The 25,008-nt window shown below is 43.2% G+C and overlaps 1 protein-coding gene across 3 annotated transcripts in view; it reads right to left on the bottom strand.

Annotated features, from left to right (window-relative positions):
* The window catches only part of LOC117808206 (beta-1,3-galactosyltransferase 1-like), a 99,327-nt gene that overhangs the window by 72,588 nt on the left and 1,731 nt on the right, over positions 1-25,008 (bottom strand). For all 3 annotated transcript variants that reach the window (XM_034677789.1, XM_034677788.1, XM_034677790.1), the window contains exon 2: positions 22,441-22,590. The gene's annotated coding sequence lies outside the window, so the exon portion shown is untranslated. The remainder of the gene's footprint in view (positions 1-22,440; positions 22,591-25,008) is intronic.

Here is a 25,008-nt window from a genome sequence, read left to right as displayed (position 1 = left end):
AAATCCCAAAATTTCAACTTCACAGAGAAACACTACTTCTGAAACTCAAGGCCTGTTTTTGTGTTCTTTTAGAAAAAATTCTAAAAAACATTTCTGCATGAATACAACCAGATAATAAGATGATTAAGTTGTCAGAGGTTAAGATGTGCTTAAGTAAGCCAGAGAGGCCAACTTTATAGATGCAGAAAGGAAGTGTTTTCATAGGCAACATATTTGGAAGTGATTTTGCGCCCATGCGGCGACTTCCACTACAGAGTTGAGTCTGTTTTAATGCAGTGCCACCTGAGGGCCTGACAGCCACCCAGTACTGGTTGTCGACCCTCTCCCTTTTGATGATATTTTGCACTATGGATGCTTTGAGTACAAATTGCAGTGGTTTCCATGCAAAGAGTTGTCCAATTAAAAGTGCTTTCATTGTTACAGTTACATACACCGCGGCATGAAAGCTCTGAACCAGATAAAGACTACATCAAGAACACTCCTGTAGCAACCTGCTTTAAAGCAACACCTAACAATGTTTTCACACCTGACTGACGACCCTTAGCAGCGCTGTTGACAGCTCTGTAGCTATTTAAGCTAACGTTAGCAGCACAAGCTGACAGGACGAGCTGCTTCACAGCCCTGAATCCTGGAGGTCTCACTTCACAGCGTCTGACAACTCGGCGTGCCAGTCGTCTGTCATCGCACGCTGAAAACTAACAAGCTACCTGCTAGCTAACTGTCTGATGTCGACGTGAGGTGATGTGCTGGATGCTTTGTGAAAGGGAGAGACTCGTCACTCTGTTCAGTCTTTTATAAACAGTGAAGGCAGACTCTTTTTTTGTGTGTGAATGTCAGCAATGATAGAGTGATGTTCCTTCTTCTAGAAGACAGCTTTAGCCAATGGAAGTGTGAAGGCGTGCAGATAAGATGCTTTTCTTCACAGCACAGAAATCTGACTTGACAACAGCAGGACGCAGAAACTGACTATCCTTCATTTTAATATTAATATGCTGCTTTTTCTGCAGTGAAACACTTCAAGTGTTGAGAGCATTTTGGGCATGTTACCAAAACGGTTGATGGTAACATAGAGAGCATAATAAGCTAATCAAACGTTCTCTTGCTGCAAATTGGGGATTGCAGCTGGACTCTTGCTGCAAGAGTTGTGTGCAGATTTGTATCCAATTAACTCCTTCCAAGAAACAGACGAGGAATCTGGCGGGGACCTTGTTCAGAACCACAGACTGTATAATTGTCACGCAGGATGACAGTTCAAATCTTTCTTCCTCTCTGAGACACCCAGTCCTACTTAGCAGTGCGACTTATACTCCCGATTTTGCAGCAGATACAGACACTACTTCTCCCTCCTGGACGGCCTCCACATGTTGTCATGAAGTGGACTTAAGCCGTTCATAGCTTCACTAACACATTCCTGATGGGCCTGGCACTATTCGTACCCCTTCCTCGCTGCCACGTTTGTTAACATGGAAACATAAGCAGCCAAATGTGTCGCTGAATGTAAATCTGAAAAACAAACAAACAAACATACACAGCTATGCAAATCAGGTCTGAGCAGAACAGAGGAGCAGCAGCACTGGCAGCTAAAGGCGCCGCCACAACACCTTGGCGCCTTTTCAGACAAATATATTGCAGCGATATTACTATGAAGATTAGCATTTCACTCCCGGTGATTTGCGCTGAATATTTAATAAATACACGATTTCATCAAAAATACCTGCAGGGCAGAAAGATACAAAATGAAATATCACTCCTCTTTTTTTTTTACATTTCGTGACCAATATTCATCACGCCGTGCGTGCTGCTCCCCTGCCTCTGAAACGACTATGTAATCTACTTAATGCACATTTCTGTGTCAAAAATAAGAGGCTAATTTAAATCCCTCCAGTCCACATCAGCATGGAAAGTCCAGCTGCTAATGCGGCTGTAGTAAATTCACCATTCCGCCTCAGTGAAGCAGCACTGTAGAATAATGTGAGTGGTTCAGAGAGGTAAGCCAAGTGTCCCATTGGCCTCATTAAGCAACTAAATAATGATGACAGTGATGACAGTAAGTGTAGAAGGTAGCTGAATGGCAAAGACGGGTGACCAATTAAAGGAAACACCTGGATAAATGAGAGGAGGCACAATGAATGCAGCTGCTGCAGACCAGGACACAAAGGGTGGCTGTCTGTGTTAGGCTGCACTCTACTATCATCAAGCATAAAGGGATATCATGTCTGAGTAATGTCATTCATCATAAAAGTACAAGAGAACAAAGTAATGTGTTGAGGACTTTCACTTGAACACCCAGTGATTGGATGGGAGGGGGCTTTTTTTTACCTCTACATTTCAAGACCTAGTGGCAACCTCTAGGGTCTGAAAATGAAGCCAATGCAGATTCCCCCAAAACTGCAGTTCCTCATGCGTCCACTTGAGTCTGCCTCCAGAAGCCAGAAGTTACAACATCGGACAAGAAGTGTTTTTTACTCAGGGTATGAATGTAGGCTACACTGCCCAAAATAATTACAACACCCTAATACAGCAATTCTGCCATATATAATAAATTGCAATGAAATGATAAACTTTTAAAGATAGGCAGATTAATGGCACTTTAATAATATATTAATAATAATAATAATACATTTTATTTAGGGCGCCTTTCAAGTCATCCAAGGTCACTTTGAATTATCTGCATGGCTCGATGCCCGCGCTGCAGACACTGCAGGCAGTTTTGTATACCATGAATTCATTAAACTGAAACACTCCACTGGCAAAGATAACCATGTGTGTTAATTAAGTTGGAATGTGCATGTAATAATGGATGCTATTAAGTCTTAGTTTTTAATCCAAAGCTAAAAAAAAGAACTAGAACATGATATCGGCATTATATATCGGCTATTGGTCAAGCTTGTCGTTAATGGTATTGGCCAGTCAGGAATAGATATCATGCGTTCCCAGTCGAATCGCCATGTGGGAGTAGGAGGACAGTAACAACAACAGGGGGTCGCTTCTCCAGACAAACTATTACCACATGGTGAACTTGAACTGGCACAATTTTGGCTAGTTTTAGCTTCTGCATTTGACTTCAACAAACGTTTATCTATAACTACAGTTGCTGATTAATCTTCTGTTGACCCTTAGCTACAAAAATCCAGCTTTAAAAAAAAAATCTGATAAAAAATGGTTTGTTGCTGCCTTAAAAACAGTCTTCCACTGAAAACACACAACATGATCAATAACAACTTTGAATTTTATGGAGCTGAAATGCAAAATAAACCTCCCGACAACAGATGGAGACAGCACTGACTCACACCGAGCAGCCAATTTAGCAGACAGACATGTCCACTATTTCCTATGATGCAAATGAGTCCCTTGGATGCCTCAGGACCCAGTTGGACGGCATCTGACAGTCTGCGTTATTAATATGTGTGTGTGTGTGTGTGTGTTTGTGTGTCTGACAGTGTGGCCTGTCAGCAGGAAATCAGTAAATTGTGTTGCAGCTTGTCTCCAGGCTAACAAAGGGCTCATGTAGTGTAATGGACGCTGGCATACACATAATTGTGTTGTATTGATAATGATATTGATTAACATGAAGGAGTAGGTGTGTAATGGTGGGATTGGACGTTCCAAGGTTTGATGCCGTTCTGTGTTCACAAAGAAAATGGGATGTTTATGACACAATGTCTCGCTGATCGACTGCTGGCTTTGTGCACCCACGGGGAGGTATCAAAAGCAACTGCGCTAACAGTCTCTGGCTTTGTTTCCATAAGTGAATGCAATAAGACGCCGGCTTCAGACTCTGCATCCAAATGGAGCCACAAACAGCACACGGGCCATTAAAGAGTGAGCCGTAATGCCGTGCCTCCCCCGGTACACCAGCGTCTTTTGATTTATGATTGGGCTGAACTCCTCACTGTACGACGTAGCAGCCGTGCTGATGTGTCCCCGGAGACGCATTGCAATAAAATGAACTGGCATTGTTTTTCCCGCGGAACCGTACAAATTGCCTCATCAAAGCCCCTACATGGGTCCTCCACCTCTCGCCATTAATCAGTGGGAGAGACGCCGTGAAATCTTTTGCATTGCCTGGAGTTTTAAAGAGCATCAGGCTGACAAGTGTTGTTGAGCGTCTTCCTGCTGAGTTTGATTCCAGCGTCTGAGTGACGGCGCACAACCCTCCACCCGTGTTAATCCCTGACCTGCGAGTCAAAGACAAAGACATCCAGCCAAGTGCCTCGCATTAGACACGCCGTTGTTCCAAATGACATTCCGCGATGGGAATCTCGCCTCCTCCTCCTCCTCATCCTCCGCCCTAAATATGGAACCGATCCATAAATGAACGCCACTTTGGGAATAAATTAGACGTGCCGCCGGCTGAATGCTAATGGCCGTGTTAACCTTTCCTAACAAACTTCTGGTGACATTCACTTTCCAAAGAGGGAGAGAAGAGGGCCTGCTGTAATTCTCACCCAACTGTTCTTTTAATAATTTCTCCTCCTTGTGTTCGCAGTTTTTCGTCTCTAATTGGGATGAGAGCCGTGAGGACGAGACACTTGAATTTCATTAAATTACCAAAGATGGATTTAATTCCGTACGCCAATGTGCACCATGATTGGGCTATTTTTCGCCCAGGCATGTGTGAGATCTTGAATTAATTGCATCTCTGTATGAAGAGGGCGGGTGCTTTTATTATTCTTCAGTGTTCTGATGAGCTATTGGAATCTCATGCACCCTGTAAAAGCCCAGATTAGCTCCGATCAATAGTCCCCCAGCTGCTGCTGAGAGGAGTTTGTGACACAACAGGATTTGAGCTCTGCTGCTTTATACAACAGAGAATAAAACAAGCTATTTCCCCAAGTCCAGACCTTAGAGGGCCGCTTAACCTGAACCCATAACATTCAGACGGGCAGCAAATGAAAGTTTTTGTGTGGCCGAGTCCTCACAAACTAACGGAGAGCTCACACGCTGTAGCTTTCGCCATTTAGCCGTACACAGGCTGAAATTTCATCAAGTCCGATAATGCCTCTGAGTAAATAAATCCAGCTCAGACTGACTGTCGAGTTTATTCAGTGGAAGAACTCGCTGCATCTTTTAGACTCCACACAGCAGGTTTCCTGCACACACACGCAGCTTTGTAGCTGCAGAACTGAACTGTTAAAAGAGGCATGTTCCACGAGGAGGACCTGCTTGTCTTCATTTGTTTCTTTCATGTCTTCCATTCTTTCTGTTTGTCTTCCTACTTCAGGCAACCCGGGCACGCTGACTGCACACTTGACATTTGTCAGTCTCACCTGACAAACACATCCTCCAAATTTGGCGGTTTATTCAGCAGCAAGACTTCTTGGTTTTCAGTCATTGCCATCAATCCCCTGCAACAGCGTCGAGTTGATAAGGTCAGAGCCTGGATGCCGAATACAAACAATCCTCTGCTGCTGCAATCAATGGTTCCAGATGTTCTATAGAGGAGTTTCTACAAGTTGTTACAATACCAGAGTTATAGAGATCGACGAGTGGAATGGATGGAAGGATGCATGGATGGATGGTTGAATTGATGGAAGGAAAGATGGATGGATGGATGGAGGGATGGATGGATGGATGGATGGATGGATGTCCTGATAGATAGTTGGATAGACAGATTGATTATTGTATGGATGACGGATATGACGGATGGATGGACAGATTGGATGGACGGATGGATGGAAAGCTTTGGAAACACTGTTCGGTCTTAGTTTTTCCACACTTTGGAGTAAAGTGGAGATTTGGCTGTTGCTTAGTAATGACTTGATTAAATCGAGGAGTTCCCTGCTGCCCTGAAAACTGAGATTCTTTACACAAAAAGTTGAACTGATGGGACGTCCCTATTTCAAACTGGCGTTCAAGTCGTATTTGTGACAATGTTAACTTTCAGGGCACTCCTGCAGAAGAATAACTTTCTCTGAATCCTCAAATAACCTTAAACCAGGGAGGGCACAGCTGAGTGAAAGTATGTTTTCAAACTCAATCTTCATCCTTCCCCCAAAACCCCCTGAAAAAGATTCTTTCTGTGAACCTCAGCCTCTAAATCCCGGCTGCCAATCCAGCTGCAATCCCTCTCACACTGAGAGCTTTCCACACAAAAGAGCCGTTCCCACTAAACTCACTCGACGTAAAGTGTGATGTGGGCTGTGAAGATGCATGTCCGGGCTTGATTGCGGTCCGTTTCTCGTAATAACTACGTTACACTTGTTGCCCACGGAGCGAGGGGGCTGTCTTCTGTCGGGGCTGTCGTCTGCTCACCTCTATCAGCCGGGGGTGCTGGGAAATCAGCGAGAGAGGAGGGAGAATAATGGCGTTCGCATGCAAGCACCTTACACATCAATAAACACGGGAAAATGTAAATGAAGAGGGCATCGCTGTGGCGTGATTACAACAGATGTGACCTACTGCCTCGCACAATGCGTGGAGAGATGAAGGGGAGGCATTGCATTACAGAGGCGGTGTAGGAGGACAGTGTGATGCATTAAAAAACATTTGCATTTAATCTGCAAGTCTTTCCTTTATCAGTGTGAGATAAAGCTTTGGCAGCCTTATTAAAGAGCTGTCAAATAATCTCTCTCCTCCATCTGAAGTTAGTGTGAAAATGTCACCTCAGAAATAAACTCACACAAAGCCGTCGAAGAGAGACACTCTGACACCAAGCGGCTACACATAAACCCAACAATGCCTCCACCAATATGGCGACAAACATTAGCTGCAGCTGCTCTAAGCTTCAGCTTTTTATTGCTTCAGAGAGTTACAGTGTAAAGAGTATTATAAAGGCATACACTGGAGATTACGCCGCTAATCTGCTCCGACAACCACACTGTCATTGATTATTAAAGGCCCAATCCATAATCCACGAGCACACGGGGAGGAGGGGAGGGATGCATCGCAGCAGGGAAAAGCTTCTGTAAGCATTGATTTAGTCTTTGTTTTAATAACAGAAGAAGACAGCTGGGATGGTTGATAACAAGTTTGTGATGCATGTGCTTGTAAGCAGAATATAATTCACTTATTTGTACAGCAAAGAGACGATTTCTCCGCCTGTAATCCTGACGTTAGAGCAGCTTTTGGTGGCAGTTAAACCTGCTGTTGTGATGTCTGTTGTTTGGGTATATCCTTTTAACTTATAACCCCTGAATCTGTTCAACATAAGCATTAAGGCTTCGTAAGTAGATTACTAACAGTGTAGCATGTATGAAACATGCAAACAGGACATAGCCTTCAGCTGAAAAGTTTAACAATACAGTACAAGTGATAAGATATTGTACAATGCCATACCATACCTTAATCAAAGATACAATATGATACAATACGATGCTATACAATACAATACAATATGGTACCATACCATACCAAACCATATAAAATGACACAATACCACAAAACAATACCAAACCATAATATATGTTAGATACAATACCCTATGCCGAGACACAATACGATACGATACGATACGGTACAATACGATACGGTAGGATATGAATTATTACGACACATTAATTGCAATGCCATATGATATCATATAATACCATGGAACACAATTTCTTACAACAGGACATGATGTTATATGATACAGCACTTTACTGTATGATGCTATACTTAACTACTATTGCTTTATTATACATTACCTCATGTTATGATTCAATACCATGTGTCAAGATACAGTATTATTTGTTATGTTAACATGCTTTATCATACCGTACCTTATCATAGATACAGTTTGATACGATTATTCGCTATAATATGATTGTCTTGGCCTTGAGTGACACGCCCACTTAGCCACCCCACTGTGGTATTAATAATAAAAAATAATAAAAACAACTCTACATGTTTTCATAGAGATGAGGAATGATCCAGGACTAAATGGAACACAGACACCGAGCACTGTTTGAGTTGAACTCTCAGCCTTTGTAATCTATCTTCATTTAAAAGAAAAATATTACCTGTGTATGGTTAATAAAACGGAATCAAATGTCATCCGGGTGACATTAAAGTTCAATTTGGTGTAATCTCAAGAAATATGAAGCTGTCTTCTCACTAGCCTGAGTGGAAACTAAAAGGCCAAAATGTCCTCGGCAGAGAAATTCATATCAATAATGAAGAGAGGAGCAGATTCAGGAGGAGAATGAAGTTATAGTAGACGGTGACTGTTAATCTATAGCAGAAAAGAAGGTTATGGGTAGATGAAATAATAGCAGATCACTTTAACACAATAGTTCTCTGGCTTGATGATGACAGGAAAATGAGCTCATTGTAGATGGATTCTCTTTGTAAAGGCAGACATGCTTTTACTGGGCGCAGATGAAAGAAGAGGGGACGCCTGTCGCAATTAATATCACGCTACTTTTCAGCAGCGTGTTATATTATGACACGGACCTATCATCCGCTGGAACACAAGGCACCTCTGGGTGCCAGAGTCTGAAGCCTGGCATCCGTCTTTGCTCTCCTGACACCTGTAACACTCTCCCGTCTCTGCACGCTCCAGTCGCTCCTTTTTCATTTTCCTCCATTAATCTCCCCGCCTGGTAATTCAGTTTTCATTTGTTCCTCATCTCGCGGGCTGGCGGATGCCAAGCCGACGTAGCGAGGCTCGTGCCAGATGACTGCTTAGCTTTCTTTTTTTTTTAACAGACAGGAAGCCCGGGGACAGATTAGGCTAACCGCAATTACAGGAAGAACAGTGAAGGGGAGGATTCTCTTCCATGCTGCGGACCTCGACTAACCCTGGCTTGTATCTCCTGCACCTGGTCCGTCCCTCCTGGGCGCCAGTACTTCACTCAATTAGTGAGGATCCTTTATTGCACCTGTGTCTCCCCTCCACCAGTCCGTGGGTGCCCCTTTTTTCGAACATCCAAAACAGCAAAGTAAAGACAGTCCCTTCATCGTCGTCTGGCTTTAATGTCTGATTTTTGAGACAAGCTGTTATCAAAAATAGAATCTTTGAATGACTCCTGCAGCACCTGGGAAAACACAAGATCCCAGCATGCCACTTTTTTATGGTGCATCTAAAGACAGGGGACTGTGATGAAAGCTGTGAAGCAGATAAGAACTTCAATTGAGTGTGTCTGCCAATCTTATTCTTTAAGAAAGTGAGTTTTTTTTCAAACTCCCGTCCTAAAAATAATCCCTGTTGCCCCTCTGCAATCAGAATTTCAAAAGCAGCCTTTTCTGCATGACAGATGATACATCACTGGCTGCTCACAGTCTACAAAAAGGGCCGGCTTCTGTTTGTGATTCACGCATTAGAACAACACCAGCAAGCCTATAGTGTCAAGTTGGCCCCGAGGAACTGACTCCGGCTGACTCTTTATCATGAAACACAAGCCCCCGTGAAATTGGAGAAAACACAAACTACAGATAACACAGGCCGAGTGCGTAAATTCCCTACACGTAGCCTGCAGCGGAGAGCCAGAGGGGATTTATGGACAAGGGAGATGAGTTGCTGTTGCCGCCGTGAGGATTTGAAGTTCTTTTGTGTTCCCCCCCGTTAAAAGGAAAATATCCTCCCACAGACTGTTTTGTGCTGAGTTTGTGTTTGTGCAGGGTTTTGTTGGAGGCTTGATATCAGAGGCAGGTGTAATAAAGTGAGTGGAGAGCGGAGGTAGCCGGGCGGATGTGCAGATAGACAAAATGTTGTTTGTTATTCCTCAAATGTTACTTTTAACATGAAGCAGATACTCATGATTCTTCCCATACTCGTATCAAAATAATCACAAACATGGTTCCTCCGACGTGTTTTAGCACACCCTTTACTAAAGGGTAGCAAAATGTCATTTCAGGGCTCTGTAGAGTCCTGTGTGACTTGATGCTGAGCCACACGATGAGGCAAGAAAAGATAAAGAAGGCACAACATTCTTAAAAAAAAAATTATGGAGCATAAAAGACGTTTAATATCAAACCATAAAACCAGAGTCAATAAAATGAAAGTAAAACTGGGTCATAAACGCCTTTAGTTTAAAGTTTGTTTTGCAGAGATTTAAAGGGGAAGGAACTTCTAAACTAAAGACGAGGTGCAGCTGAGGATCTGTTTGTGCAACCGCCTCTTAGGACTGAGGTAAAAGTCACACGGCGAGGTAAAGACAGGGTGTAAAGTGGGCGTTTTGGAAGTTGCGTGACGCAGAATGTGAGTGCAAAGAGGTCGGATTAAGTCCCTTGATAGTTGAAGATGTTTCAGTTGCAATCACAGGTACTGCTTTCGCAGGAACTAAATGGTTCATGTGACCCATGAAGTAATTGCACCACACCACCAGACCAGTAGCGGGCAAAGACGAAGGTCATTCAGCAAAGATGACACCACTAAGGCGACAGACCGGCCGGCATAATCATGTGCGACACCACAGTTAGCCTGTTAGCATGAGGGAGATTACTCTTGTGCTGTTTTTGTTAGCGCTTTATTGCATGTTGAATCAACACTTGGAGTAAGACAACACACCCGAAACGCTCCACTTACAGCAATTTTCATGGTAAAGATGGACCGGTGTTTCAGTTTGAAGAGCGACCCAGTTAATTGGCGACTATCAGCTGAATGCATCCCCCTTATCCCTTGATAAAAAACTAAACTGGGAGGCATCCCCAAGGACTCCTTCCGTGTTTCAACAGCTGGAAAGTACTACCCCAGAAGCAAGGGCTTTTCAGGGGAGATTAACTACCCCAGAACTAAATTTAAGACCCTGGATCCTGCTGTCTGACAGTGCATAGATCCTCAAAGAACCCTAGTTCCTGGGGAAAGTTCCTGCAGTCGAAAAAAGCCAGTGTTTAGTCCCTGATCGATCAACTCCAACAAATTATGCAACTCATCAGACAGCAGTTTCATTGAGCTGTAGAACTTAAAACACCACTTAACAAAAGCAGCACAACACTTGTAAAGCAGTTGAGAACAACTCCTCTGATACATGTGGAAAATATCCAGAATGGTGTTTAAACACGGTGACAACACTAAAGATCACAAGCAGGTCCAGGCTTCTGTTGGCAAACACAGCCCGGCCTGTTATTACAGAGTCCTGGCTGCTCTCATCAGCATTCACTCTGGGGAGCACCTGCTGCTGAGGTGGATGCTCCACGAGTTATTGGATTGCTAATCTCTTCCTGGGAGGCCTTTTCAGCCAGGCGGACAGATGAGGGTGGAAAAGGCAATAAGCCATCTACAGGGAGCAGCTGATGATAAACTTGAGTGTGACGGCAGCAACAGAAAGAGGCTTGGCGGAGGGGGGGTTTCTGAGATACGTATGTCCGTACACACGGCTGAGTTGGGAAAGGATGGCTGTCTGGCTTGCTGGGACACGCCTGCCTCCTGATTTCCTTCATCACAGCAGCAGAGTTATTGCTTTTATTCAAGGGCCGCTCCTGCTTTCTTCCTCAATAGATCATAGCGCTCGATAACGTGATGCGGATGGGGATGGGGGGGTGGATCTGGACCTGCTATCTACATCACATACATGCTATAGCCAAAGCTGAATTCCAGCACCTCTGATTGCTCTCTTAATGGTGATGAATGCACGGGAAATGGCGCGCCCGCTGCCATGGATTCAGTGATGGACGGGAGCAATAACTCTACATCATGGGATGCTCTCATCGGGTGAAGACGGAGAGCAGTGTCATCACTGTAATGCTAACAGGCCTATAAAAAAAAACCCTGACTTTCAGCTTCACCTGTTAAGGAGAGACAAACTTTCTGTGCTGCATCTTGCGGCGTTCGTCATGAATATTTCAGAATTCAAACCTCCGGACGCCAAACATCCCCTGATATTAACAAACACGCACATGCTCCTCTTCGTGTGCAATCTCCGCCTCTCCTGCCTGAATCCACCGACAGCAGCTCCAGTCCTTCAGAGAGAGGCTGCGAGAACTCAGTGTCACTCACTAATTTAGCACCTCACAATGTGACTGCCTTTTTGACCCACATTTACAAAGCGACACATCATGAAATAGAGAAGATGAAAGAGCGGCAGAGAATGGTGGGACGATAGCACTGTGGCCAAAGCGTGGCTCTCTATAGCGTGGCCAGGACCGGATCCACACTCTCCTCATCCTCATCCTCCTGGGATGTTGTTTCGCTCTGGTGTTGCTTGAGCTTCTTTCATTTTGGCTGCATTGGGACTCTCTGGTGTCGGGCGTCTCTAAAGTGGAAGTCACTTCAGTGAGGAAATACTAGCTTCAAGAATAGTCTCAAATTACATTGTATTGGGTCTTTTAATTCAATCTTACAAGCATCTTATTTCTTGGTTATCTGATGATTGGTTGGCTGGAGCAGCAATGCTAGCACCTTGTTGAACAGTACAAGGCTAGCAGCCAATGATATGCTCAAATAACACTAAGGGCCCGATCTACTAAAGGTTTGCGTGTATAAAAACACGTGCAAACTTGATAGCGTGCGCAAAGCAGATTTGCTAACCGGGTGCACCGAGGATTGCGTCTGTCAAATGAGCAAAATAGCACTCGCTATCCATTTGGCGTGTTTGCCTTCATGAATATGCAGAATACATGTAGATCATCAAAACGCGCAAAATACTGGGAGGAGGAGATGCAAATGTAATCATTTAGCACACGCAATGTGATTTTGGGTAATTTCTTAAACGTCAGATCGTCTGCATAACGTTGAATGTTAGTATCACACAGTGGTGATATTCCTTGTATCGCACAGGCTTGGTGAGTATGGTAAACATCAGCAGAGTAATATAATCATGAGCATGTAATCAGATTGATATTTAGCTCAAAGCACCACTGTATCTAACTGCCTCTCAGTTAACAGCCCACCATGCTGTTCCCTGTGTATAATGACACAGCTATAAAAGAGTTTAAATTGGGAGCTCATTCACTGATGACTTCATGAATTGACATTTAGAAGGCAGCTACGTTTTCTACAACATGATGGATTAACAGCCAAGCTTTTCATCATCATGTTGTGTCTGAGAAACCGCCGCTTGTTTCCAAACAACTCCCGCACTGTACGTGTGTGCATCCTGTTCGGGGACAGCTGTGTGCTCCGCTTTGAACCTGCAGGACTATTGTGGCATCTTTAGGCGTCACAGCACATCAAACACATCTCAGGGGCTGCAGGGAGCCCGAGCTGCAATCCTACAAACTGCAAAGCAGGACTATCATCCCCTGGCTCATTACACATGGGCTGCTTCTGTGTCATTGTGAATAGGCGGACTGTCACAGTAGCTGGGAGTGGATGATGGTGACAGGTCGTCCTGTTTCCTCTCTCTATAATAACAGGTGAATGTGTCTTTTATTATGAGGCTTTTGTGTTTGTGACACATGCTTCTCGGAGTGTCACCGTTAACTCAGCTGCATCAAATGACTCTGCAACAAATCCCCCCTCCCCGCTGCAGATCCTTGCCTGTAAAAGGTCACCAGATGTCCATGGCTGAGCCCAAGCTGCTGTTCCCTCAGGCAAGATGGGCGATGACAGTGATGAATGGATGAAAAATGATCCGAATATCAAGATAACCTCCTGAGCAGGTCAGCGGGCAAACAGCCAATCACTCCGTTTCCAAGTGAAGGACTAAAAATGTTAATTGACTTCATGTAAAGTGGCTGAAACTCCAGTAGAGGTGAAGGGAAACCTCAAGGGCCAGCAAGCATGGAAGGCATGTGTAAGCACATATCAATCAGATCACTTAGATCATATATAATATAGAGCTTATGTCATTTATTATACATCATCTGTGTCCCTGCTTGCCAGATTTGCTTGCGGCGAGTGGAAAAAAAATAGACAAGATGCAGATCTGCAGAATATGAGCCAGCTGAGCAAGAACGCTGGTGTGTGTCCAGTCTGAACTGCTCAGTGGTGCTTAACACACACATAAAAACACATATGGAGGTTTATGTGCCCGTGTGGCTGTAGTGACATCAAATAGCCATGGAGACTATTAGCCTACTTTTTTGAGTGCATGACTTAATTCACTTGCCAGTGTAGAGGATGAGTCAGAAATATACTCAGCATATGCAAATCTACCAGCCTGATAGTCTTAGTCACTAGTAGAGTGTATCATTTGACTGTTTGACAGGCCATCTACACAGGAGCAGCATCATTCTGTGAGAAACTACAGAGGCCCTCAGGTCAAGTTCAGAAACATCAAATGACTGCAAAAAAAAATCTCACAAAGCAAAAAAATGTTATGTTTCAAAAGAACATTTTACACAAGACTGAAATATTTCATGAAACCCCTAATTTATTTAAAAAAAACCTCTAAAATATTTGGGGAAAAACAAAAACATTTTACGCAAAAATATTCAATGCAAGTCAAAAAAAATCTACAAATGCAAAAATATTTTATGAAATGAAACAGATTATTCTACAAAAAGCAAAAACATCCAGAAATGCAAAAATATTTTTGAGTGTTGTTTCTGTTTCTGTAACATATCTTTGTGTTTTGAAAATTGTTTTCACATATTTGAAGAATGTTCTTGCATAGTGATTGATGTTTTTTGTGCGTCACAAAATATATTTGTGTTTACTTAAATATTTATAATTTTTTTGCATCATGAAATGTTCGCATGTTGCCCTTTGGGGCCTCTGAAGCAACGCTGCATGTCTAAGCCATCATTTCAGTCAAAGTATTTAATATTTAAACATACTGTATGTGGATGATGAAAGAGTGTTCTATGCTTTTTATACATATATGTTAATTCTGTGAGAGATTCTAAAACCTAGAAGTATATACAACGCATTAATACGTGAAGCAAATCTGAGGTAATGCACCATCAGTTGGCGTGACTGTCTTAGTTTCAGTCCTTAAATCAAATCACAGCAATGAGTTATAACTAAGTAAATGTATGTACAGTATGTCGGGGATATGTTGAATATTAATGACCACTCTTCTGTAAGTAATACCCATAGTGCAGAGAGCTGATTAAATATGAAAAATCATCCAGAGAATGTAATCAAGCGCATCGTGAAAAATGCATGGGGTTCAGATATTAAAGAGGACACAGCGTGCATCTAAGCACAACACACATTAGCCTTGCCCGGATACCTTTTCCTGATCTGTATGGCAACCAGATAAGACTGACTTTCCTGAAGTAATCTATGCAGATAAAACGCTGCTATCGAGCTTGAGCTTTAGACAAGCCATTCATCATTTTCAGATCGCAGCATCCATGTTTCAGATCATGGAAGCACTTAAAACACACCGGCTAATGGAGCGCATCCTGCCTTATTCAAATCAATACACAACATACTTACAGGCTTTTCTGGGAAGATAAGCGTGCGTCTCCTGCCTCGGGGTGCAGGAATAACAAAAGAGTGCCCTGAATGCCTGGGAATAAACACGCTCCGAGAAATGATTACAGCAAACAAACCTCCGATGTGCTTTGCCGCCGTCCCCGTGACTTCTCGGGCGCTCAAGGGGGAGAAGTGTTTTTCTTACCCCGGTGCCACCGTGAGAGCGCAGTCAAACAACAAATAAAGTGTGTCTGATGCAATAAATGAAAAGGATAAATAGAGCCGGCACACTTGCTTAGAGAGACTCCCAAATATGGTTTTATTGTGTTTCAAGCACATGGGCCTGTGTGGTCTTTGGGATGAGAATGTATATTGTTTTGTTTTTGTCAAAGAGAGCGAGGGGGGGGAAATTGTGTAAATCTCCACAGTCATAGCTGATGGCTGCATATATCTATGTTTGTTTAACCTTGTTGCACAAAGAAACCATCAAAACCTCAGCAAATATCGGCACTTTGACAAAATGTTGCATCCTATTATCTTTTCATGCAACTTGTCTTTGTCATTACACCTTTTGAGGCTTCCTTACAACTGTTCCCACAAACAAGGGATAACTACACACTCACTGCAGCTGTTTGTATTGGTGCATGAGCCCAAAAACTCTAACAGAGGTCTGTGATTGGATGATCAGCCGGCTACGCACACACGATTGAGCTCACAGATAATAGTCTAACCTTGCAGCCTACCGTGAAGTGTTTGCTGGGAACATGCACAAAAGAGAGACTTCTCTAAGTGTTCAATTCTCCACCAAGGCTAAACGTTTCAACATCTTGCTCTTCCTGGAAAACATTTGTTCTCTTGCAACACGTCAGTCACTTTGAAGAAGATTTCGTCAACCTTCAAGCAACTTTAAGAAATTTCGTTGGTTTAACTTTTGCAGATTAAAGGAGCAAGACTGAATTTGACCGAACACTTTAACTCATGCAAGAATTTAGACCCTTAAAGGGTTTCACAACAAATTTTAACTCCATGGCATAAATCTTAATTCTGTGCAAGTTGCATGAAATGATTTCACTTATTTTCACTGCACAGATAAATCTCATCTATTCCCATCTTGGCATGAAATAAACCCCAGAGAGCAATTCACTGTGCTTTTGGTGTGAGCACACCTTTTACACTGTATCCTGTGACTCATCAGATTGGGTGACCTGTGGCGGAGCAGCACTGTGCATCCTGCATGCAAAAGTAGAAAAAAAAAAAAAAACTGAGATTTATTGAGATGACATTTGCTGAAGGATAGAGTGGAATTAATATTGTGTTCGCTGTGTTGTTTTTAACTCCACAGCTGCAGAAGAGCCCCTCAGTGTGGCGCAAACTCAGGGGAAGATGAGTCAAGACAAGGTTAATGAATGTCAGGGAAGAGACAAAGCGTGTGGTGAGAGCTCCACATGTGTTCTCGTGGTGGAAATTCTGTGGAAGTTTCATTCTGAGGGGAGTGAAACAGACTAACATGGAAGAATTGTATAAGGATTCAGGTTTGTGAGCAGATTCTGAGCTGGATTCAGACTGGTGGATACGGATACAGAGGCGGAAAAACAAATATGGTAAGCGCGCCAGAAGAACCTGGGTTGATACACGAAGTATATGCGCCAGAATCTGGCAGCCTCATACAACAGCCTGTCTCTGAGTGATACATTAAATCTGAGTGTTAAACCTACTCTCCTGCCCTTCATGTTCTATGTACGTGGCTGTTGAAGCAGTCTGAATCTAATGATTTTAACAAGATAAGAAGGCAGAAATGTATGGTTCCAGCTTTTCAAATTAAGTTTTAATGCTCTTTACTTCGTCACAGTTTTTAGATCAAACTGAAAAACTGTATCCATGTAGCTGCACGCCTGCTGATTTTACAGTTTACTAGAGGAGAGTTAAACAAAGAAATCAGACCCCATGCACAGTTGTTGGCTCACTTTCTGAACCTTTCAAACCTTTCAGGGAGTAATTAATCCTTTTTGCAATCATTAATAATGAGAGCTGGAGAAAAATCCTTAATGTGGGCCGTTGCAGTGAATCCCTGCAGCAGCAGGAGCTGGATATTGACTGAACTTCTCTGAAAATGTTCAACCAGAGTGAGGCTTTGTGTTTCAAAACCCTCACATGGATGAATCAGAGTTCTGCAGCCTCATCAGGATAAAAAGCACCTGTGGTACTCTGCATATCATCCCACTGTGTGCATGCAGTAACCTGCTGTAGCTTCATTTTATAAGCAGACATGGAGGCATAAAAGAGGGCGATCAGCATCTTGACTGTCTGATATGAAACATCTGCCGGGTCCAGAAGGTCAGCCCAGGAACTTTATTATCAGGCTCTGTCAGTCTAAATAGATTTTTCTTCTTACAGCTGAGAGCGGAGGCAGTTAACAAGACCAACTGGGACAGGATGGGGATGAAAATCGCTTCGTGTTAAATCTCCCAGCCCTCAAAATCAATTTGGCGGACATCACTTTGAGAGGCAAATGTCAAACTCACATCCAGGCCTCAGAGGACAGAGCCGCTTTAAGACACATCAAGTGTATCAAACATACCTGAAATAATTGCTGCTGCATCTAGTTAGACAAAGATTAATGATGTTCCGTGTGCTGTTTGTGCACACATAATAGTGCATACTCTATAATTAGGCCTTAGAGTCAAACACTATTCAAATGGGTCCACTGAAGGATGTGTGCTCACTGTGAGCAGATGCTAATTGAAATCAGCCGTGCATACAGCTAGATATTAATATCACCTACAGAATTACGCCAAAAGGAGTACAGAATGTTATACACACTGAATTACAAAAATAAAATTAAAAAGTATCTTGCTCTGTGGAGACTGAGGGGTGAGCTGCACTATCTGTGCGTAATTAATTTAGCGAAAGGACTAAAAACAGCATGACTTTGACTCTTCATCCCAATCCCCCTCAAACCTTTTGCATATTAATATCGTGGAGCCGTGGTGGGCTTCCAGAAAGAGGATTAACATGAGGAGGGGGGGTTAAAACTGAGTGAAATTAGAGAGTGTTTCTGAGCAGGGGTGTGGGGAAAGGGTTTCTATGGTTGCATGGACCCCCTATGAAATCAAACTGGCCACCCCAAACATTATGATTGGGTCAAGTGCAAGACTTTAAACCAGCTTCTTGGGCCATGTACAGGATGGTATGGTACAATATGATACAATACGATATGGTTAGATACAATACTGTATGGTATGATACAGTATGATACAATATGATACGATATGATACTATTAGGTTAGATATGATACTGTACGGTACGATAAAGTATAATAAAATACGATACCACGATACCAGATATATTGCCCACAAAAACAATAAATATAATGATGCTATGACCTTTAACATAAAGCAGGTTGAGGTTATTTTTTTTGCCAGAAAATACATTATACTAAAAGACATGATCAACAATGTGATGTTGCAACACTTTGTCCACAGGTGGCGCCAAAATCAACATGAACCGAAAGTTCCTCACAGGAGCTTTACAATAGTCTGACACAGTGCTACTGTCCATTGTGTCTTTTCTCTATCTAGAGCTTTCTCTTAGGGCATTAAATATAACAGCTTACATGAATTACAATTCACAATCTGAAAATTAGGGTGACAAGGTATCCACTTGGTCGCAGAGATAAGGGAGAAGCATGCCCGAAAAACAATCAAAGTGCCCGTGTTTTATGCCTTTAAATTCCCCCGTGGCCAAACAGACTGTGGACTTCCACATTGAGACGACTGATAGTGCCTTCACTCCTCGTCTCCTCCCTTTATTTGACCACTCCGATGAAAATCCAATCATCTACTTGACCGAAGGGGGAACTGGGAGCCATCAGGAGTCGCACCGGCCAGCTTGGCAAACCGGTACAGCGTGCCCCCCCACCTTCCCACCCTGTCATCAGAACCCAATTAAAAAAGCCAGGGCTCAGAGACTCGGCTCTGCACTGATCCCATGCCAAGCATGGTGGCGGTGGGGGCTCTGCCGGCTTTGCGAGGGCAAGACGGCGGCCAACATACAACCACAGCTGGTAGGATGAGAGATAACGGGATGAAGGGGTGGCATGGAGCTCGCAAAGCCCCTCCACCCGTACTCCTTACTGGAGATATGATATAACAACAATACTAAGAATGAACTGCTGTGACCCTTCGAGCAAAGTAGAGGAAATTTAAAGCAAATCAGTGTTTAAGTCTTTTATAGGGAGGAAGAGATTTACACCCCAATGACCGGAGGAGCCTTTTGAGTGCATAGTTCTTAAAGAGTAAAAGGAAGAGATGTCTGATAAGCTGAGGACATTTGTGTCAAGTTTGCATCATAAGCTGGGTTAATAGGTGGCGCCCTTTTTGCACAAGAACTCCCGACATTTGATATTTTCAGGACATTCAGGTCCACACATTTCAGGGAATTCAGGGCCGACTTTCTCTGTCCGACACGCTCCCCAGACTCGATATGCTCTGTTTGCTTCAAGTGAAGGGGGGTCGGCTGGGTAGGATATGCAGGAGGAGGAGGAAGAGCCTTCTGTAATGACGGCTGCTTTTTTGTTTATATCACCACAACATGTGTTAGGATGGTTCTGCAGAGACTCGACCTGTACAGTGACCTGACTTGCACCTGGTCTGTTTACACGACTCCCTGGGGAAATTGGGAAAAAGTTGCGTTCACACATGCAGCCCAACCCGATGAAGTCCAGACATGTTCAAGAGATTGCCTTCAAGAATAATCATTATGAATAACGGACGGGATACTCAACATACATGTGAAATGTAGAGGTAGAGAAACATAGTTTTGGGTTGTTGGTTCAGGGTTCTAAACGTGCCTCATATGCATAGGCTATAGTCCTTGTCGCATGGGTTGCAGGTTTGACTCATGACCTTGACCATGTAGTGCAGGTCTTCCCCCTCTCTCCACTCCCCACATTTCCTGTCTCTCTTTAGCTGTCCTAGCAATTTTTAAAAATTAAAAACGCTGGTTTTGATTATCTTGGGATTTGCAGTTATTGACGATATCAGTCAGATAAAAAAAATCAAATATAGTTACTGTGAATGTTTAATTGATAAGACTTGTATGGCGCTTATCTATGTACTCAAAGATGCTTTGTACACCCTTATTGGCTATGATAATCGTGAAGTGAAAACCTGGTATCGAGGCAGCCCTATTTTGGACAGGCTGATTCTATTCTAGGGAAGAACCTTGTAAAGGCTGAAAACACAAGGAGTTCAACAAGCTGAGAGCAATTAATTTAGCTTCCTGCTGCACATTTTGAAGACACTTGCAACATTTTGTGTCCAATGAAGAAAAGGAACACCGGTTTCCATCTGTGAAGCTGCTTTGTGTCGTGTTTTCAGCAGTTTTAGTTATGGGGTTTACACTTCGCCACAAACAGGTGCAAAAATTCAGTGCGATGCACCTGGCGTGTTGGAAGAGGAAAAAAGTTGCACTTTCTTGATAACATACACACATGCTGGCTCAATCAGGATTTCACAGCTCCAGGCTTGGCGTGCTATCCTCAGGGGGCGCAAAAAAATCGACCCAAAATGAAACTTCCTCAGTCCTTCTTTAAGAGCGTCTCCCCTGACAAATTCAGCCTTATCGAGCAATGTAATCACCCGGCTGTTTTATCAGGCCGGACTGCAGCGCTGAGTCCTCACCTCATCAACCTGAGAGGCACCGACAAAGAGGACGTGACAGCCGTGGTGGGTCAGGCTTTTTCACTCTTTGCTGTGTGCAATGTGAGCATTTTGGGTAATAACAGCTTATTATTTCCATGTTCCAAATCTGGTGTCATTTTTGTAAACAAAAGCAGGAGAATGGACGACAGCACATGCAATTTAGCCTCTACTTGGCTGTGCTATTACTCCAACTGTGGCATGCATGTGTCAATAACCACACTCAAACACAAACAACCCGGCTGTTTGTTGTTTTATTCATGCGCCATGTTGCTTGAAAGGACTTGTGGGTAGAAATCAGTATGATCACAGCATGTTGGTGCTGGATTCGAATCTATCACCCGCGTCTTTATGGAGTCATATTCAAACCGAGGGACACGTGTGGCTAAGCTGTGGCCAACAAGATTATCAGATGATCCAATAAAGTCTGGACAGCGGTCACAGACGTGATCACAACGCGCTAAGCTCAGCAGATGAAACGCACAGTGTAGCTTTCCAAAGCTGTCCCCCCAAAGAGACGGAGCGAGCGAGAGAGAGAGAGAGAGGGGGGAGAGAGTGTGAGAGGGAGCCAGTGTGCAGCAGCAGCAGCAGAGGTCAGAGCACATCAATGTGAAACCAGCGAGCGCCCTCAGAGAACGAGAGGAATCAGAGAGAAATCCTGCAGCCGCAGCGGCACACAACTCCAGACCGTATAAAACACGTCAGCTCTATAAGTTACAGCTCCTCCTATCTGTAATTACAGCGCAGCCAGACAGCCATAAAATCTAATGCATTGTAAATTATGAGGTGTTGCACAGAAAGCATTAATTCTGCATGAAAACGGGCAACTGGGCAGCGCTCTCCTCCGCTGGTTTCCTCCTCACGTCGTGATTAAAGTGAGCATTTCGCTCATTAATGATTCAGAAGGGAGGCCAAGTGAATAACAACAAGTCCTCCGGGGGGGAAACGCTCTTTTGGTTTGCCCCCGACTCAAGCAGCGGTCAGGGTCAATGATTCCAGCGCACCCCGGAGAGATGTTGAGGATGCTGCACCACGGGAGGGGAGTTAGAGGATTTTACTACCCGTCACAAACTCATGTAGGGATTCCATCTATTGACCGATTCAGCTCTCACTTACAGTACGCACTAAGTGTAGCATTACTCATTTAGAAAGTCCTGTTATTTCATACTGATTAAAGCTACATGGCTGCACAGCTATGACAAGTTGCAAGACACATAAGGCGATGTTTTGACGGTTTTCCGATGCTTCTGTTGGAGTCAGATTTCACAGCCTGACATGACGAGCTGAGAGAGACTATAAAAAGTTAACAGGGATTGTTCAGCTGCTGTCAAGTCTTTTATACACACATTGACTGTCTGCTAGCGAACTGTGTGGCTCTGTATTGGATCATGGGTTTGCTTTTCAAAGGTTGCAAGACTGGACAAATAAGTCTGGGAGGGGCTGTGAGCTGAGCTGATCATCCCAAAAGTTTTTCTCACAGGCAAAATAATCCAAACACACATCTCTTCCCACCATATGTTAGTGGAAACAGCCCAATTTGAATGTCTCTTATGCTTTCAAGGACACAATACCTTCTGATTTCTTGATTTCCTGCAGCTTCATCGTTCCCAAGGTTTCTCCAAATTCATTGGCGTGATGTGGCCGCCATCTCCAGGACCGTGGTAGTGCCATCAGCTAGCTCAAGTCAAAAGTTCCATGTCAGATCTTCCTCGCCCATCTCTCTGCAGATGAAAAAGAAACACTAATTAAACAAATCAAACATATCAAATATATCTAGGTTGGTATCTTTATCTTGTCCAGAGGCCTTCTCCGTGATATGCTTCCTTTTTCTTCACTTCAGGATGGTTTAACACTCCTTAAATGAATCAGGTAGAGATGAAGAAACAATTGAGGTTAATCAGACACAGCCTAGATACAACTTAATCAACGTTTTCTCCATCAAAATACAGCCAAACAACACTGCAATGCAATTTTGGCACTATAAATACTTTGTGACGTCTTGTGATACCAACAAATAGCTGAATAATTCAAAGGCCTCGTCCTGTCTCCAAAAGAACCAAGCATGAAACTGTCACAAACTCTGAATAAAGACGTTCAGTGTTAATTATGAATGTGTCTTTGGTGCTCTTCAGTGGACACAGTGTGACAGGAGGGGCTGCAAACTGAGCTGGAACTACATTGTTGCTTGTTTTTTACAGTGTTTATCAATACCAAGGTTGTCTCAAAAGTCAAGTACTTCTTCTCTGAATTAAAAACCCCAAATAAGAAAGATTTTGGACTCTAAACCGCAGATTTAGCAAATACTGGGTGCCTTTAAAGTCTGGGAACTCTGCAGTTCCCAAACAAAAATAAAAAAGACCCTAAAGCTTGAAGTGTACTGAAGATAATCCAAGAGTGGAGCCTTGATGCCAGACACACCAGGAGGAAAGAATATATTTCTTACATGCTATATGGACACATTGACCTACATGTCACAGAGCCTCAAGGTAGGCAACACATTTCCTTCTGTGTATATTTAGCATTTCATCACTGTCATTCTGTCACTGGAGCAGCAAGGCAGACACCAGGTTGCGTAAGAGGAGAAGAAGAGTGTCTGACAGTGTGGTTGAAAGACAAAGCATCAGGATCAGAGCACAGAGAAAGTGTGCGTATTTATTTCCCCTTCAAAAATGTGTCTGAACCTGATGATGTCATTCATCACATATTTCTTTTAGGGCCTGTGTCCACTCGCAGCATTTTTTGGTACCTTATTCCACCTACATTTCAAAGCTCCTCTCTTTGGTGTTTCAGTCATACCTGGAAATGACAACCTTGACAAACATGACAAACCATGCAAGGAAAATGCTTAGAGCATTCCTAACTGGTATAAGTTTTGTCCAAATAATGCCTGTTTCAAGGCTTTTACAGACTTAGGGCCTGTGTCCACTTGCAGCGTTTCTGGCACCCAATTTCATCTCAAATTTTAGAGCTCATTTCCAATTCATGAGCACCAGGATCAGTTTCTCCTCCAGCATTATTGTTGACAAATTGATATTTAAAGTCCCACCATTTCTTGATTTTTATTGGTGGGTGAGGAGGAAGGGACATTAACGAGCATTGCAATGTATTCCAAAATTTGGACTATTTTCAGCTGATGGTGCTGAAAGCAGAGCAACGAAATTCTTCCTCCACCAAGTGTGTTTTTGAGAATAGGATGCTGGAATTTGAATATGAACTGCATTGGTTTTGCATTTTAAAAATCCATAGTGGAAACAGGCTCTTATGATTTTGATTAGCGGGTGAGGGGGAAGTGAAATAAACGAGTGTGGAAATGTGTGCCAAAATTTCGACTATTTTCAGCTGAGCGCACAGCAACAAAAGGATGCTGACATCTGAATATGTTGAACTATATTGGTTTTGCATTAAAAAATGCATTTAGTGGAAACAGGCCCTTATTATAGTAACCCCCCCAAGTGTGACAGTTCAATGTTAATGCATTTTTTCAGCAGAGCAACAACAAAAATCAGCTTACACCAAGGCTGTCTTGGATATTAGGAAACTGACATCTGAATATGCTGAATTATTTGGGTTTTGCATTAAAATAATACATTTAGTGGAAACAGGCCCTTATGATAGTAACCCCCAAGTGTGACGGTTTAATGTTTATGCAAAAAGATTAAGAGTGACTGATAATGGAAAGCAGAATTCAAACCACTGGTGGTGAAAGGCTACATTCAACATGAATTCAAGGCCTCCTCAAGCGGCAATTTCTAAAAACAGCATGTGTTCCCTGAGGGCACAGAAATGCCACAGCACGAGGTAACAACCAGCACCACACAACCTGACACATGTTCCCTTTAAATCCTGTCAGAGAGAAAAAGCAGCAGAGAAGCATTTAAGTGCATTGAAATTGAGAACGAGTTAATAAGCTGGTTGGTAACACACTTTTTTTTATTGCGCTCTTTACAAACGCAATCCATCACTGTCGCGCGCACTTTATCTCATCTGGGCGAGCCGTTGTTGCGCCATAAATCGAAGTGCAATCACTTCCAGGACAAAAATATGATGTAATTAAGAGAATCTGCTGCAGCCTGAGGGCTTTTGGAGATTTATTCCAGCAGGAAAAAAAGTCTTCAATTTCCTTTTCGCCGCTACGAGAG

This window comes from Notolabrus celidotus, chromosome 24, assembly GCF_009762535.1.
Source record: "Notolabrus celidotus isolate fNotCel1 chromosome 24, fNotCel1.pri, whole genome shotgun sequence".
In the NCBI taxonomy this organism is placed as follows: Eukaryota; Metazoa; Chordata; class Actinopteri; order Labriformes; family Labridae; genus Notolabrus; species Notolabrus celidotus.
This window is presented reverse-complemented; position numbering and strand designations above follow the sequence as displayed.